Source organism: Danio rerio, chromosome 20 (genome assembly GCF_052040795.2).
Source record: "Danio rerio strain M-AB ecotype USA chromosome 20, GRCz13ab, whole genome shotgun sequence".
Taxonomy (NCBI): domain Eukaryota; kingdom Metazoa; phylum Chordata; class Actinopteri; order Cypriniformes; family Danionidae; genus Danio; species Danio rerio.
In genome coordinates this window covers 41,152,223-41,169,800 of record NC_141040.1, presented here as the reverse complement: position 1 = coordinate 41,169,800, position 17,578 = coordinate 41,152,223, and the positions used below count along the sequence as shown (strand labels likewise).

The 17,578-nt window shown below is 35.7% G+C and overlaps 1 protein-coding gene and 1 long non-coding RNA gene across 50 annotated transcripts in view; one reads left to right on the top strand and one right to left on the bottom strand.

Moving 5' to 3' along the window:
* Window positions 1–17,578, top strand: part of LOC147839401 (uncharacterized) — a 251,467-nt gene that overhangs the window by 180,556 nt on the left and 53,333 nt on the right. The window contains exon 2 of the long non-coding RNA XR_015518846.1: window positions 1,377–1,518. This is a non-coding gene — a long non-coding RNA (uncharacterized LOC147839401). The remainder of the gene's footprint in view (window positions 1–1,376; window positions 1,519–17,578) is intronic.
* The window catches only part of gje1a (gap junction protein epsilon 1a), a 372,471-nt gene that overhangs the window by 326,166 nt on the left and 28,727 nt on the right, over window positions 1–17,578 (bottom strand). The window lies entirely within an intron of this gene.

The following is a 17,578-nucleotide window of genomic DNA, read 5'->3' as shown; positions in this document are numbered from 1 at the left end:
AGCAAATATTTCACCCAGACTCTAATTGCCAAGGGCTGCAGCCTTCACTGCCACAGCCATTGCTCAGACTGCAGAAATGCAGCTTTCTTGATCTACTCTGGACTGAGGATGACGGCTGTCTCGGAAATTTCAAACAGACAGATAGCTGACCGTCATGTTGCTCCCGGGTTTCTCTCAAACTCTTCGGTCACTGGTTGCAGTTTAAAGAGGACTATGCTGTCATTTTATACTGTGGTAAAACAAATTCAATTTGGAGTCAGAATGGAGTCTTGGGGTTTGACTTGGATATCGGTAATGTTGAAAATCATGGACAAGTAATGCAGATATATTATTGTGATTATTTGTCGAATCAAAGTTAACAAGTATTTAGCATGAAATGCAAATGAATGAGTGATTGGCTGTTGCAGGGTATATCAGAACGTGTGAAATATACAAATGATGCTAAAGTTAAATTACTGCTAAAAATGTTGAATAACTGCAAATCTCTGTGATTAATAAATATAATGTAACATAAAATATAATTCAATAGGGATGCAATGATTAGTCAATCCTTATTAAAGTCTGTAGACTCGAAAAAAAATGTTTGCCGTTTGTTCAAATTACTCGTATAAAATAAGCTGAAATAACAAAATTCTTGAGTTTTTGAGGGCAAACTTAAATGTTTTATGTTCAATCCACTTACATTTTACTTAATTCCTTGATGAAGTCCCAACACAAATAGACCGTGTTGAGGCCAGCATTGTTTTTACAGTTTAACTCATTAACTCAAAATTATTTTGATACCAAATAAGAAAAAAATTGCTTTGTTTAAACGTAGGTGTCACAACATCACACTGAACATTATATTTATCAATAATTAAATTAAATTATTCATGTTTTAGATATGTACTTAAAATCTAAATTAGATGCGAGCATAATTTAAATGTAAATACTAAATCTAGCATGCTCAAAATATCCAATATTGACCCATAATGTAGAAAAGATGATGGCATTTTTCATTAAATAGCTTCATTGACCCAATCTACATTTGCATAAGCGCTATCATTCATTCATTCATTCATTCATTTTACTTCAGCTTAGTCCCTTATTTATCAGGGGTCGCCACATCGGAATGAACCGCCAACTTATCCATTATATGTTTTACATTGGGGATGCCCTTCCAGCCACAATCCATTACTGGGAAACGCCCATAAACACTCTCATTTACACACACACACACACACTCATAAACTAGAGCCAATTTAGTTTATTCAATTCACCTATACTGCATGTCTTTGGGTTGTAGTGGAAACCGGAGCATAGAGAGGGAAACCCAAGCGAACACGGGGAGAACACGCAAACTCCACACAGAATTTTTTTTTAGATCTGTTTATCAGTCCAACAGTGCAATAAACCTGATTCTGTGCCAATAATGTTGACTAAACAAAAAAAAAAACAGAATTGATTCTTGACACTTTAATCCTTTGTAGCTTTTATAAGAATAAATACATTCATTATTATTACATTAAAAACAGGGAAGTGATTTAATATTTATTTACAATTCCTGTATTATTTTAATAATGTGTCTCTCTTTTTTCTTTTTTTTTTTTTTTCTTTTTTGCTTTAATGCAGTTATTACAGTAGTTGGATGTAATGCGTTCCACAGTAATGCGTTACTGTATTCCAATTACATTGTTTGGGAACACAGTTATGTTACGAAATACATTTTAAATTTGTGCAATTTGATTAAAGTTACTAAAGTCAATGTAATTGTGAAATCACTTTTAAATCACGTTTTCCGCTGCAACGTCAGGTAATAAACATGCATTTTTAAATTGCTGGAGAATGTGAAATGAAATAGCTGACGAGAACGGTTGTTTCTTAAATTAAAAATATAGACGTACTTTAATTTCATTAAGCGTAAAAACTAAAATATCGCTGTGAAATGCAGTCGATGTCCAGTCTCTTAAAAACTTTTAACTGTTTTTAAATAAACCAGCAACTTGTTCAAGCACTAGAATAGTAAGCATTCTACTACAATCCTCGTCACCAAGAAGGACATCGGTGCCCAAAAACATGGCAGTCCAACTTAGCCTCGGAGGATCGGGATCGAAGGTATTTTCTGAATGTGAGGAGAAGCATAGCTGCATATGGGGCCACTCACATGCCGCGTTATTAGCGCGTGCAAGTTTATTATTTCCAATAGAGGCATACTGGTACTGGGCATGTGGGCTCCCCATACTGGGAGAGCATATCGCTTGTGCTTGCATTTTCCAGGTGCACCAGTTGAAAAACCATGAGTTACGCAACAAGAACAGACCAATAAGCTTCATACTTTGTATGGAATGTACAAATTTCGATAGACTAATTACCTCAGACAAACACAGAATAGCCAAATACTGCAGTGCTTTTTCATACTATCGATGTTAGTGGCTACAGGTATCATGTTTTCTTCTAAATGTCTTCTTTTTCTGGAACAAGTGAATAATTAAATGAGAATTTTAAGTTTTGGGCGAATTTTAAGTTTTGAACTTGTCAAGCTGCTGTGATCAACCCATTGTAATGTTTTTCAGTAAATATTAAATTATTGAAAGAGCTGCAGTTTATTTTGTATTTTTATAGGTATATTTTTTGTTTTAAAAGTAACTTCGAAGTAAAGTAATATTTAATCAGATTACTTTTTACATTAAATAATTGGTAATCAGGTTACAAATTTCATTTAGTCATTTGTAATTATTACATTTTTAAAGTAACTTACCCAACACTGATTATTACTAATAAAATCATTAGAGCAGACATAACTTTAATGTGTGCAGAATTACATATAAAATAACCATAATTCTCTTTTAAAATCTCATGCAAACATATCTAGAGAAAATAATGGTCCAATAGTTAATGTTAGTTTATGCATTTAGTAACATGAACAAACAAGTAGTTATACATTTATTAGTGCATTTATTAATCTTCGATAAAGTTAATGTAAGTTCATTTAACTAACATTAATTCATGTTAGTTCATACTCACAGTGCATAATGTTAACAAATACATTACTAACATTAACTAATGATCCATTATTCTACAGTGTTGCCCATACCTGTATTCGAATATGGCACATTCTGCTTAATGACCTCATAACCAACCACAACATGACTAATTTTACCATGAGTAGAGCATATATGACAAAAAGAAACACAAAGCTATAGAATGGTTTTAGAACACTTAATACCGAAAGCCCCTATATCTACCATTTTACTGCACTGTATAGAAATAAAAAAATGACAGCAGCCTGTCTTCAGTTTGATGTCAAATAAGAACAGGCAAATAATGACTCTGCACATTTTTTATGAATCATCTTGGTGTCTGTAGTGAGGCATGCATACTGTATATTTTAGGATGTGCATGAGATTATGCCTAATACTGTCCCACCAAACATGCAAACCCATGGCACTGATTTTAGAGCACCAGCATCTTTGATCATCTCAGAGAACGACATTAGTAATGGCAACAATGCTGACAAAAAGACAGGAAGAACGAGGGGGACAGAAACAAACAAGGGGGGTCTAACCAGCCATGAAATTCGTCAGTTTCTTTTGCTGCATGGTGTGATTGCGCTGACATTGTTTGGAAGCTCCTGCTACAAATAGCCTTGTCTGCAGAATGGGGGAGGGGAGTGTGTGTTTTTTTCCCCTCTCCTTGCATTTCAAAGGTTGTAACCTGATCCGGCATCTTCCTGCTGACAGAGCTAAATGCCAGGTTTGAAAATTTGCAACACATATTGTGACGAGCCACCTAATAGCTCCCTACCAACTCTCTCAATCCAACTGGATTTGATTTAGAACAAAAATGCAGTGAATATGCAACATCGACTACACGCATTTAACAAAAGTTTTGAAGTGGCCGCCTGCAAAAAGAGGTGGAGTAGGCTTATAGAGCAAAGATATGAGATCCATTACATTTATGGATGACTCATCTAACTTTTTTTAGTCTTTTAAAAGCTTTATGCGACACTGAAAACATTGATTCAAGTACTTTCAATGTTTTTCCACTTACACCAGGCTCATATGTGATATTATTATAGAGCTATAGTCTTACATACTCATGTTTACTTTAATCCAGGAATGGGTTTAGCGTTGTAATTTTACAAGTAAATCCTAACAATGAACCGTTTTCACAAGTTTTCAGACGAGGAACTTGTAGGCTTGTTGTGTAAACGTCTAGACAAGGGGTAAATACACGGTAAAACCCAACAGTCAACTTTATCAAATGAAATGAGTGAAGTTAACTCAAAATTGACTGAAAGTTAAATCTACTCATTTGAAATGAGTAAACTCTCTACTGTTGAAGGTAATGAGTTAATTAAATACCTTATTACTTCACCTAAATGGAGTAGAGTACTCGTATATAGGGCTGCACGATTAATCGAAAAAAAATCACTATCTCGATTGGACCCTACACGCGATCCTAATTCAGCATTTTCTACAATTCAGCCAATTATATTTTCAAGGTCTGGAGAGAAGAAAAGGCGGCCGCAGGAGTCCTCACAGCAACATTGACACCTGCAGATGGCTTTAAAAGTGTCACATACTGTATTTATAAAGGTATAATTCACCCAAAATTAATCTGTCTTCATCTAATGATGTTTTCACAATCGCGAAATCGCACGTGAGCTGACCGCCAGCTGTTTGTTTACTACCGAGAATGCGCGCGTGCACGCAATTGATGGCTACTTTAGAGAACACAACCTGCATGTGCTCTGAATAACAGGTAATAAAGTTGTAAATAACGTTTAGTTTGTTGCACAGAGCGATCGTTTGAGGGCGGTGCGGGAGGTTTGATTTGCATGTGTGTGTTTTTTTCCCACAGTGAAGGCAGCCATGAGCCAAACTCGGAAGTGAAAGTCAAACCTGTGCGCACATCATTTAAATGATCATATGGCATTTTAGAGTTATGATTACAGCAAGAATCTGATAAGTTTTTTTTTTTCTTTCATAGCGAACACAAAGTGTTGTGCATGAAAATAAATGTTTATTGTGTCAGTATAACAACCCTAGCTTATATATAATGGAAAAATAATGGTTTAATAATGTTGTCAATGACAGATGACAAGCACGTCTCAAACATAATAATTAAATTTTATAAATATGAATAGTTGTATTCTGATGTCATCATTTTACTGTGAATTAACAAACAGGACATATTGAAAGTCTGTTCAAGTCCACCATAATACAATAACAGAAAACACACAGACCTAATATCATTGTTGTTTTACCATATGCTTGAGAATAATAATAATAGGCTAATCATATTAACCTTTATTTTACATTTACAGAATCAGGAGAAAGATCCGTGATCTTGATTGAGCAAAAAAAAAAAAAAAAATGTGATTCATATTTTTGCCAGAATCGTGCAGTCCTACTTGTGTAGGTTTGGTTTTTAACTCAAACGGTTTGTAGCAAATGGTTTTCTCAAACAGTTTGAGTGCCTTAACTTTTATTTTGTTGTAATGTGGTGAAAAAACACATTTTGCTAATGGACTGTTAGAAAACATCTGAGCAGCAACACTACATTATACTTTGCCATTGTTGTGTAGGTTTGTTTGCACTTGCCTTTAATCTGAACTCCCCTAAACACTTTTACATGGACACAACTGCAGCAGTGTTTTCAAAAACTTCCACTTTGAAATCTACTCACCCACTTTCCGTTGGTTTAGTGTGTGACATTGATATTAAATCTAGATGTCGCCTACCCTGTTGCTGTCTATTGTAAGGTATTTGTCATAAGCGTCAATTTATGAGCGTCAAAAGTGGCTGATCTGTTAAGCAAAATGTTAGACTGCGTGTCACTGGATATCAAAACGACTTAAACGATATAACTAAAGAAATCTCCACTGTTAAGCGAGAGCACTTCTGACAAGCGCATTAACGATGATGCTAGCGTGCCCAGGCCCAAATGTAATGTGAGTGCGGGCCGTTAAAGGAGACAGGAGGGGGGACAAGCTTGCTTTGGCCCGGTTCAAGGCAACTGTACATAGTGTGAGTACGCCCATAGACATATACCTATGATCAGGAGTTTTCCCGGTGGTCAGTATGCAAATATTTTTTTAAATTACGAAAATTATAATTTTACATCACTTTTCTACATCATGGATAAGTGATTGCAAGAGCATTGCTGACAAAGAGCATGAGTTTGTGTGCATGGAATTGTATTATCCACCCTCCGTGTTTAATTTGATCTAATTTGTGTTCTTATTTTATTCAACAAAACTAATCTAAAATTTATTGCAAGTTGGTGCTACTTTATCTTATGGTGAATGCAGTAAGACACTGTATTATCATCAAAAATGATACCTGTTTGGCACAAAAATTTGTAACACAAAAATGTAAAAAATGAAATCTTAAATATGTTCTGCCTTTGTGCTTCGTTTTCTTTGTTTGGTCGTTACTACACGTGTACACGGCACTAAAGTCCACTATCTTCAGATTGGCACACTGTCTTAACTAGTGCGGTAAAATGACATTTGTCCTGGGAGCACTGTACAAATGTGGTGACGCTATTGACGCATGCACAGGATCCGTAAGTGATATCTAGTGTATATATCTATAAGTGCATGATTTAACAGGGGTTGCCACATTGGAATGAACTGATAACTACTTACACTAACTCATGAACCCTGAATGCTGGGAAACAACCATACACTCTCATTCTCACACACACACTCATTCATTCATTCAGGTTAGCCCCTTATTTATCAGGGGTTTCCACAGACTTTTTTTGGGTTGTTTTATGCAGAAGATCCTCTTTCAATCACAACTCAGTACTGTGAAACACCCATACACTCTCACATTCACAAACTACGACCAATTTTATTCACTCAACTCACCCATAGCGCATGTCTACCAATTTTTAGTTTATCCAATACACCTATCCCACATGAGGGAAACCGGAGCAAGGAAACAGTTGGCAGTTCATTCTGCTGTGGCAACCCCTGATAAATCAGGGAATAAGCCAATGGGAAATGAATGAATGAATGAATACTGCCATTAGTGTCTTGAAGTGGGGTATAATATACCTCCATAAAAACAATATAAATGAACACACTACACACTAAAATGTAATTTGAATGAAACACTATCCCTTGAAATCATGCCATAATATCCTGTAGAGTCCACTTTGCAGGGCACTTGTTGTTGAATTGGAACAAACGCCTGAGGTAAAAGCAGAAACATATGAAACATGCAGAGTAGGGGGGTACGAGGAGCAGGATTGAGCACTAGTGGTTTAGTGTAAAACATGGTTTACCCTTTATGAGTTTGCACTTTTTTAGAGCCATGTGTTGTGTCAGATGCACATGGTCAACCAAGCTTTTCATTGATTTTCCCTAATTTAAAAATGCCAGTTTCTCTCCTTCCAGGTATACTAAAAGCTGCAAATGTGCCATTTTTCTCCCTGCCCCTATTCCTTTTTGTCCCCCCTTTCAAAATCATTAAGATGCTCCAGGCACTTGTGTTTTTCCTCACTTTATTTCTCTAGCCTCATAAAAAAAAATAAAAAAAAAAGTTATAGGGCTATTTTCCAAAGCTTTCTCTCTTTTTTTTAACGGGAGAGATCCAAACACAACAGAGCGAGACAAAGGAAAACAGACAACGAAATAAGCCCATAAACAATGAGATGTAGATGTGTGACTGAGCTGTAGCAGATGAATATGTTAGATGGAGGAGAGGTTATAAGGTGCCGCGGATAAGACAGCCGCTATCTTCCTGACAAAACACGATTCTCCTAGGGATAAGGATAACCCTTGAGATTGAATATCCCTTTAGCCTCTTACACAAGACGTTTATGAAGAGCCTTTTTTCAAAAGAGCAGAGCTTCTGTATCAGATTGTGCCAATTTTATGCACCTTTTACATGTTCTTACTGCAGGCACTGACTAAAGGTACAAAGTCTAAAGTGTGCAGTTTTAAATTAAGATTAAAAAAATGCCCCGCTGGCGATACTTGGCAATTGAAGGTAGGTGTTGGTTGCTGTCATGCTCTGAGAGATCTAAAATAACTCTGTGATAACATTGCCATTTTGTTCCAATGCAGGTGCTCCAATTAACGGGTGCACAACTCTCCAAGTATGCAATTTAAACTGTGCCATCTTTGCTTATCCTGAGAGGCCACAAACATCCTGACAACAGTGATTGGCTAATGGCACAAACCCAAAACCTTTGCTAGCTAGTTGTAAAACATCCAGAATAATACAATAATATATTTCCAGTGTCTACATCGATTGCTAGAAGGGTTATTTTGTTGTTGTTGTTGTTGTTGTTGTTGTTGTTGTTGTTGTTGTTGTCTTTATAGCTTCACATTGATAATGAAAGATTATTCCGTAGAAAAGTACAATAATGCCTCAAATAGCAGAAAGAAACAAGAGCACCATGCTACACTGAAAAAAATTTCTGCAAACTTGTTGCAAACAATTTATTTGTGTTGAATTTAATCAAACAAATTGAATTTAGTATCGTTCAACTTAATTTGTTTGTTTAAATCCAACCCAAACAAATTGTTTACAATTTGTTTAAAATATTTTAGTAAATTCAAGGAATCATCTTTGAATACATTTTTTTCAGTGTAACCAGCTAACACTTAATGCAAACGGTACAGTATTGGGAGTTTAGTGAACTAATATCAATTTGTCTAAATTCTACACACATAAAAACTTATTTTTGACCATATTTAAAAACAATTTCCCACTTTCAATTGATTTTTCAGCATGTACAATCTTACACTGTCTATAGTTAACATAATAAAAATCTATAGGGTCATTCCTTCACAACTTAACCGCAAGTCAGTAGGTCAAATTTGTCATCTCATTTAAAAATAAATAAATAAATAAATCAGAGTAAAGTCAGACAAATAGTAATGTAAGCCAGATATACAATGTTAAAAATGTAGATTTACAGTGCATCCTCATTCATTTATTTTTCTTCAGCTTAGCCCCTTTTTTATCAGGGGTTACCACAACAGAATGAACAACTATTCCAGCATATGTTTTACGCAGCAGATGCCCTTCTACTCGCAATCCATTAATGGGAAACACATGCACTCTTGCATTTCCACACATACTTATACAGTACGGCCAATTAAGTCCACCCAATTCATTTATACTGCATGTCTTTGGACTGTGGGGGGAAACCGGAGCACCTGGAGAAAACCAAAGCGAACACGGGGAGAACATGCAAACTTCACACAGAAATGCTAATTGCCCCAGCCAGGACGTAGACTAGTGACCTTCTTGCTGTGAGGTGACAGTGCTAACCACTGAGCTAGAGCAGTCTACTAGAATATCAATACAAAAGATATAACAAATATTGATATTCAATCAAAAAGAAAATGTATCACAAAAAATCTACATAATAATTGCCAGTGCTAGAAGTGAATCATCATAATAATCAAAATCATGAGATCAGTTTTAAAAAAATGCATGCTAAATATACTTTAAGCAAGCAGATGATGGCACTGGTAAAACAACTGAAAAAAATATTTAAATGAATTGTATCTTAAAATGTTCAATCTTATGACAAATTAAAGCTTGGAGATTCTTGTACTATTTAATATTAAAGTATGATTTCTGCTCATGTAGCCTCACCAAATTGCACTGCACAAATAATAAACATTTCCAAACAGGTTTCCTGGAACCCTGTCTCAATAGTTCAAACAAGTAAATAGCTGTCATATTCACTGTTACTTTAACAATTACAGCAAGTAAAACACAAAGCTTGACAAAATGTACATATACACACTTTATTAGTTACACCTGTCCAACTGGCCGTTATTGCAAATTTCTAATCAGCCAACCATATGGCAGCAACTCATTTAGGGATGGCAGCAATGCATTTAGGGATGTAGACATGGTCAAGATGATCTGCTGCAGTTCAAACAGAGGATCAGAATGGGGAAGAAAGTTGATTTAGGTGACATGGTTGTTGGTGCCAGACGGGTTGGTCTGGGTATTTCAGAAACTGCTGATTTACTGGGATTTTCATGCACAACTATTTCTAGGTTTTACAAAGAATAGTCCGAAAAACAAATGCCTTGTTTGTGCCAGAGGTCAGATAATAATGGCCAGACTGGTTCATGCTAGCAACAGTAACTCTTACCACTTGTTACAATCAGGGTATGCAGAAAAGCATTTTCTGAATGAACAACACATCCAACCTTGAGGCAGATGGGCTACAACAGCAGGATAGAATTAAGAATCAATCCAACAGAGCACTTTTAGGATGTGATGAAACGGGATATTCACATCATGGATTTGCAGCTGACAAATCTGCAGCAACTGTGTGCTGTTATCATGGATCAAAATCTCTAAGGAATATTTCCAGTGACTTGTTGGATCTATGCCACGAAGGATTAAGGCAGTTCTGAATTCAAAAGATGGTTCAACCCAGTACTAGTAAGGGATGGATGGACGGATGGACGGAACTACATTTAAAAAAAAAAAAATCTCATTACTTATTTACATTAGACATGTCAAAAGTACTGACTTCAGTATCAATTAAAACTGTTCATATCTGTTGAACACATGAACACAATGATCAATCAGAGTTTAACTGGTTAAAAACACAACAACGCACAAATATTAACAGGAAATTTATGTTTTTTAAAATAACAGTATCGATTTGTAGAGGAATTCCTACTTTTATCCCTAATTCACTTATGTCCACAGCTACAGTTCTGTAATTTGCAATAATATAGTTAACGGACATCTACATTATTTGAAAGAAGATAATATATTCTTAATTATAAATCCATGGCATGAAACACGTCTTGCAGTCGAAACACTCAAATCAATGAAACACTCAAATCAAAAGAACAACCGTGGGAGACAAATATTTTGTTTAGCATTAAAAGAGCCAAGAAATTAGTCAAACAAAAGAATTTCAGAACAATGTCTAATTAACAAAGCCCCTTACTGTGCATCATGTATTCATGTCTCATTTCAATATCGCAAAACTTAATTAGTTGAGCTTTTAGTTAATTGGTTTATGGGGAAAGATGCATTGAGTCATGAGTTGCTTTGCCGCTTACACAAACATGATTAATTAAAACGTTCAGGCTTATGCTATCAAATTTACAGTTAAAGGCCTGCACAGCAGGTGTGACAAGAAATAAGGAGATCTTGACAAACCTTGAATTACCACTTTTCAAATCTGAACTCAATCACACTTTCTTTTGCAGGTCTCTCAACGATAAACAGCACTTCAGTTAATAAGGTTAGATGGTTTTCACGGCAACTGCGCTGCTCACTTTGTAGTGCTCAGTGTTGGAAGAGAATTAACAGAAGGTAAAGTGATAGGCAGAAGGAAAGAAAGAGGTAGAATAACAGGTAGAGAAACAGACAGATATAATGATAAGGACAGACAAACAGTGGGAAAGATAGATGATAGACAGAACGAAACAGAAATATAATTATACAAATAGAATGATAGTCAGACCATGCAGACAGACAGATAAATTGAGAGGAAATGACAGACATATAATAATAGACGAATGGAATGACAGACAGTCCAGAAAGACAGACAGGTAGACAGAGATAAATTGGCAGACAGACACAGACAGACCGTTAGACACATAAAAATAAAGCATGACAAAAATATATTTAAAAAGATAAATGGATCGATAGAGAGACAGATAATCAGAAAGAGAACAAATGAACTGCCAGATAGACAAACAGCAGAGCAGACAGACAGACACAGGACAACAGAATAACAGGTGGAGGAACAGACAGAGGTAGATAAACAAAACAACAGACATAAACAGTAGGACAGAGAAAAACAAAAGGACAGACAGAGAATGACTTCGATAATTGAATATAGAGAGAAAGACAAACAGACCAAACAGATAGACAGGAAGACAGACATAACGACAACGGTAAACTGACAAATGACAGAGAGATAAAATGACAGATAAATAATGACACAGACTGACAGAAAGACAACATGACAGACAGACAGATAGATAAACGGAAGGACTGACAGACAGACTGGCAAAATGATATACAGAACAGACAGACAGATAAAGAGCCAGACAGACTGATAAAGAGAAGGAGAAACAGACATAAAGGAAAAATGACAGACAGACCAGAAAGACTGATACAATGACAGGGATAAACAGTAGGACAGTACGACAAAATGACAGGCATGCAGAACAACAGACAGACAGACAGACAGACAGACAGACAAATAAACAGCAGGACAAGCAGGCAAAATGACAGTCCAGACAGACAGATACAAAGACAGAGATAAACAGTAGGACAGAACGACAAAATGAGACAGACAGACAGACAGACAGACAGACAGACAGACAGACAGACAGACAGACAGAACAACATACAGATTAACAGCAGGACGGAAAGACAGACAGACAGACAGACAGAACAACATACAGATTAACAGCAGGACGGAAAGACAGACAGACAGACTAACAAACAATAGGACAAGCAGGCAAAATGACAGTCCAGACAGACAGATACAACGACAGAGATAAACAGTAGAACGACAAAATGACAGACAGAAAGACAGACAGAACAACATACAGATTAACAGCAGGACGGACAGACAGACAGACAAAAACAGTAGGACAGAACAACAAAATGACAGACATGCAAAATAACAGACAGATAAAACAGCAGGACAGACAGATAAAGAGCCAGAGACAGACAGAACAGATAGGTAAATAGAAGGATGAACAGAAGGACAGACTGACAAAATGAGACAGACCAGACAGACAGGTAATCGGCAGTACAGAAAAAAAAATACAACTGATACAACAGAGATAAAGAGTAGGACAGAATGACAAAATGAAGGACAGCGAGACAGACCAATAGACAGTTAAACAACAAGACAGACAGACATATTCACAAAATGACAGACGGAATGATAAAAAATAGGACAGAACGACAAAATGACAGACATACAAATAATTAGAACAATCCAACAGGCACACAACATCAAGACATTAATATTAGGTTAGATTTATATTGTGTTGGAAAGTGACCAAAATCCAATGTCAAGCCAACATCTTAAACCAATGTCATATTGACGTCAAATACTAACATTTATTCATCAGGTATAGCAAATAAAATCCAACATCCAATAGACATCATAGAGGTACTGTCTACACAACATCGTTACACGCTGTTATTTGCTTGTTTTTAGGTTGCGTTGGAAAGTGACCAAAACCCAACGACTGTTCTCTGGACACTGACGTCAGTCTGACGATGGGTTCTGACATCAACCCGATTTTCAATTCCACCCAAAATGCAAAGTTCCCCAACGTCGGGGTACAATTTCAATTTAATGTCATGTTGATGTCCTATGCCTGCTGGAAACAAACTGAAGCACAAAATGACTGACAGACCACAAGCAGAAACACAGACAGAAAGACGTGTACTAAATATGACCTCTTTACATACCCATTTATTTTCAGAACAGTGCAATAGAACAGATTGTCTGTGTATCATTGAGAAAACACGTCACACAAACAGCATACTTTTACATAGTGATGAGCCCTGTGGTGAAATTTTTGAGCTGAATTCAGAATATATTTTTTTCGTCCAGTCATGTACCCTTAGGGAGAAGGAAGAGGTTGTACTGCAGTTCCATTTTTAAGAATGAATACCATCTGCCAGGCACAGAGAGGTCAGACAAAGGTTAGCAAGCTCTTCTGTATTATAATATATTGTCAGTCATCATGCTTTCCTCTGCGTTCTGTTTGCTTCTAATCGGAATGCAACAATATGGATATCAATACACAAATGTAATCATCTTTGAATCAGAATATCAAAACATTAATCTGTTGAATTAGGTGGTTTTATATCCACAACAGCAAACAAAATTCAGTAAAACACAGAATACAGTAAAATCTGTCAAAATAGAAATAAGTTACTGGTTATTGGCTAAAAGTGACTGACAGATAGCATATGCCTAACGCCAAAACACTCGACTGCTTTTAAATTTTAATAACTCTAACTTTGACTTTATTCAGTTTGTGGTCTCATTTTATTTGTAACAATATTCAATTCAATTCAATTCAGCTTTATTTGTATAGCGCTTTTACAATGTAGATTGTGTCAAAGCAGCTTCACATAAATGGTCATAGTAACTGGAACAGTGTGGTTCAGGTTTTAGTGTTTAAGTTCAGTTCAGTTCAGTTTAGCTCAATTCAGTGTGATTTAATCATTACTGAGAGTTCAAACACTGAAGAGCCAATTCATCGATGCGTAGCTCTACCAATCCTGAACCATGCGAGGCAGTGGCGACAGCAGAGAGGGAAAAAAAACTTCACCTGATGGGAGTGAAGAAAAAAAACCTTGAGAGAACCAGACTCAGTTGGGCACGACCATTTTAATTTCTCCGCTGGCCAAAAGTCTTGTGTAAGTTGTGACATCAACTTTATACTAGCACGACACCGTTTTTACTAGTAAATAACAGGGTAAACAATGTAAACAACAGAACTCTGAAAGAAATGTTGACAAACGAATGAATAACCATTCATAATCCAACACTATTGTGTCTGTGCAATAAATGTGTTCAATAGGATGTTGTTCTGAAGATTCTTACCATTCAAAATAAACCCTGATGTACAGCAATAAATGTGTGTGTCTTGTTATTATGATGATATGTACTCCATATCCAAGCATGTTCTGTAAAACTTGCACAAATGTAGCAAATACATTCTTTATAAGCTTCCTATTGAAAAACAACTACCTACAATCGCTGCTTGAGGGATGCTGCTTTAGAATTATGTAGTTTGTCAAGATTACTCGTGTTCTCTATTCGTAAACACAGAGAGAAAAAAAACAGCGCCCCAGTGTGTCCACCTCCTGATGCTGGCTAAGAGAAACAATGTTTGCTGTTTGTTCAAACTACTTACTTAAATTGAGCTGAAGCAATAATTCCTGACAGTTTTTTTGGACAACATAAAACACTTAAAAGGGCTATGAAACCCCCCGTTTTAATTACGGCTGGCAACACAATGTGGCATCTCTTTGAACATTATAACAGGTAAAAACAAGCTATTTCATGCATATTACAGAAGTTGCACATCATTCACAATAGGCGGTCTGCAACTTCAGTAATATGCATGATATAGCTTTGAAGACTGTTGATTGGTTCAACCAAGTCTTTCATGAACTACACTGTAAAAAATGGCCGTGATTTCAATGGTAACAAACTGTAAAAATGATACAGTACAAATTCGTAACCTGGTTAACGGTATGCATATATATATATATATATATATATATATATATATATATATATATATATATATATATATATATATATGCGGCGAATAACCGTAAATTGACTTTCCCAGAATTCCCTGCATGGCACATAACTTTTTATGCATTTTGTTGACATTAATATGGATCTTTTTAGTTGTTTCCCCATCAGTTATGTACATTAGAGATTTATGTTACATGTAATGTTGATAAACAATTTTTATTTCATGACTTTAATTTTATGCGTTACCATACTGGTGTTTAGTAGCTGTGTGATTGACACTGAGCACCTTCTATATGCTGATACTCTTTTCTGCTTATGGGAAAAGTTGATTGTGATGAGCATTGACTCATTATGTAACTTCCTCATCACCACCTGCATGTGGGTGTGCTAACATGTCTAACTGTGTAACAAAAGATGTGTAGATGTTGATCATTCCAAATACAGACATATTACCTCGATAAATTATTAAAATACGGTAATTTATCGTAAAAATGAAAAATTACTTTTACGGATTGTACCGTGTTTTTAATGGTAAAGTACTGGCAACCACAGCTGGTGTTTTTTTACCGTAAATTTTACAGATTTATTTTTTACAGTGTAATGCTTAAAACTCAAAGACGTCACATTGTGCTGGCCGGTACAGACATCCAGTCTCCACGCTAAAATTTACACAAGGATCTCATGGCCATGACGCAGCTTTTCAAACCGGAAGAACAAATTTGCTCAAGATTAGGCAATATATTTCACTTTTTAGTGAAATATGTGTGCCCTAATAGTGTTTTAGCAATGTGGGACACATATATGAGTCCACATCTCAAAAAATGTGTTTTGGTGTTTTGTGACTTTTTAAATTTGTAAAAGAATTATACTAATTTAACAACCCATTATTTTTTTTGCAATGTGCTTGTCCATGTTGGCATAAACCTTGATAATGTAAGTTCTACCAAGAGAAAGATCATTAAAATACCAAACACATTGGAGAAATCCTGTAATAACTCAAAAAAAACTGATTATTCGCAGTTGTTTGTACAAGAAACATTCCCAATACAATCATGTTTAGGTTGTAGCTCTTGCATAACCTAAATTGATTTCGCAATCTCATACAATTTATTCCGACTTCTCCTGAGACCAGGTTGAAAATATCTTTGAGCTGAACTGAATGAGCCTTCAGAAAAAACATGGCACAATTTTTCTCCTTTTCAAAAGCTAATGAGTCCATTTATTTTTGCCACCTTAACCATTCACAATTATATGACTCATTGATTATTTCAGTATTTCTTTCTTCCTTTCTTTTACAATCGCACCAGTTAAGAACCACTGCATTTTACTATCAAACATTAAGCCAACTAACCCTTTCTTAACCAAATGTACCTTTCTGATGTTCATACCCATTTTATTTCCTTTCCTTCTGTGAGCCATTATGAGTAGTCCCTGTATCAATGGGAGTCTGCACAGCATTTTCCCTTTAAATCATGTCTATTTTGTGGGAAAAGAACTATTTATAAGGCTCTTCGATAGGCAAGGAGGCTTAATGCAATCTAATAAAGCTTGTTCTTACTTAGCCTAGATTATTTGCATCTATTACTTTCCTATTGAAAGAGACAGACTGAGAGATCTTGTATAAGCACATATTGTATAAAAGCAGTTTGTGGGTCATAAAAAAAAACAGGTATCTGTAAATAGTTTGCAAGTGCGTTGGGTAAGTTACGGTTGGGCAATTTAAAACACACAGCAATAAACTGCATGGATTCGAGCCATCAGTTATATCTGCAGTAACATACATAAAGCACACATACCGGTTGAGTCACTAAAGGCAGGGCTCTGCAAAATCTCTCCTTCACCATCTACCTTAGTTTCATTTCCCGTTCTGCCTCTCTAACCCATGCTGAAACCAAAAGTGCCAGACTCCAAAGCGTCTCAACCATATCTATTCTAGTGATTACTTCACTTTTAATTGAGGTGAATAATTAGCATGACAAGCTGAGAGAGCTGACACGCATATAATTACTAAAACTGCTGATAATAATAAATCTTACATTTTAAAACAAAACTAAAATTTGCAAGTTTATATAATAAAGATGTAACAAAATCATTAAACACTATGGCTGCTCGATTTTGGGAAAAATCATAATCACGGTTATTTTGGTCATAATTGTAATCATGATTATTCAAAACGATTATCAGTTGAAATCAAAATTATTAGCGCACCTGATAATTTTTTTTTTAATAAATGATGTTTAACGGAGCAAGGAATTTTGACAGTATTTCCTTAAATATTTTTTCTTCTGGAGGCTTATTTGTTTTATTTTAGCTAAAATAAAAAGCAGGT